Genomic DNA, 1,183 nt, shown 5'->3' with positions numbered 1-1,183 from the left:
GCGCTCACTGAGCCGACAGGAAAACCGCCTGTGAGCCAAGAGGAAGCCGCCAGGGCCGCCGGGGAGCGTGCCCGGGAGAAGAAAGGCCGCGGAGCCTCCAGCGGTCAGAGGACAAGGACCACCCAGGACTGTGCTCGGATGCCTCCGGCCACGCTCGGCCCCTCCAGCTCGGGGACGGTCCCCCCCTGATTGGCATGGCCGCTGGGCATCCTGGGTGAGCCGTGCCGACCCCCTGCAGGCGGCCTCACCCGCTCTCTCCTCCCCCTGCCTCTCCCAGGATCTCTCAAGAGTCATTCCTGAGGCCCCCCCCTCCCAGATAAGGGTTCCGGGGCCTTGAACTTGGTCCTGGACTTCCACCACCACCCTTCCTACAAGGGCGACCGCTGCCCTCCAAGAGGGGTAGAGGGTGGGTCAGGGTGGGTCTCCACATACCAGGGTCCCTCCTCCCCCCCCTGCAGCCCCCAGGTGTGCGGAGACCCACCCTGGGGTAGGGCCGGGCTGTCTGGGACCAGCCAGCCACCTGTATGCCCCCCTCCCCAGGCCGCTCCCAGGAAAAACCACCATCTATTGAATTCTTCTCATTCTAAGTAGTTTAGCCTAAGCACCACTTAATCCTTCAAGAATTCATTCAGTCCTGGCTGGTGTTGTTCAGTGGTTAGGGCATCGGCCCGCGCACCCAAAGGTCATGGGTTTGATTCCCGGTCAAGGACACGCGTACCTGAGTCGCAGGTTCGATCCTAGGTCCCATCAGGGCTTGTGGGGGAGGCAACACACCAATGGATGTGTCTCTCTCACATCCATGTGTCTCTCTCTCTCCCCCCATCCCTTCTACTGTCTCTAAAAATCAATGGAGCCCGGCTGGTGTGGCTCAGTGGTTGAGCACTGACCTAGGAACCGGGAGGTCAAGGTTTGATTCCCGGTCAGGGCACATGCCCCGGTGCCCGAGGTGGAGAGACGGCAGGGGGCAGCGCAGGATACAGAGCAGGGACAGCCGCCCTGAGCAGCTCCCTCGGGGGACACCCGGCTGCCCTGCTCCCAGGCCCTGCACCCCGGGCCGCTCCCCCCGAGTGCCACCCACAGCCAGTTCCCTATGTGTCCCCGGCCCCGTTTGCAGGAGACGCAGCAAGACTGTACTCAGGCCCTAGGTCGCGGGGTCGCGGGGTCGCGCGCCCACACCTCCCAC

General features: G+C 64.5%; 1 protein-coding gene across 1 annotated transcript in view; it reads right to left on the bottom strand.

Moving 5' to 3' along the window:
• The window catches only part of GPR37L1 (G protein-coupled receptor 37 like 1), a 3,658-nt gene that overhangs the window by 2,169 nt on the left and 306 nt on the right, over positions 1–1,183 (bottom strand). The window lies entirely within an intron of this gene.

The sequence above is a fragment of the Myotis brandtii genome, unplaced genomic scaffold, assembly GCF_000412655.1.
Source record: "Myotis brandtii unplaced genomic scaffold, ASM41265v1 scaffold975, whole genome shotgun sequence".
In the NCBI taxonomy this organism is placed as follows: Eukaryota; Metazoa; Chordata; class Mammalia; order Chiroptera; family Vespertilionidae; genus Myotis; species Myotis brandtii.
The sequence above is the reverse complement of the archived record's forward strand: the minus strand, read 5'-3'. Positions and strand labels throughout refer to the sequence as shown.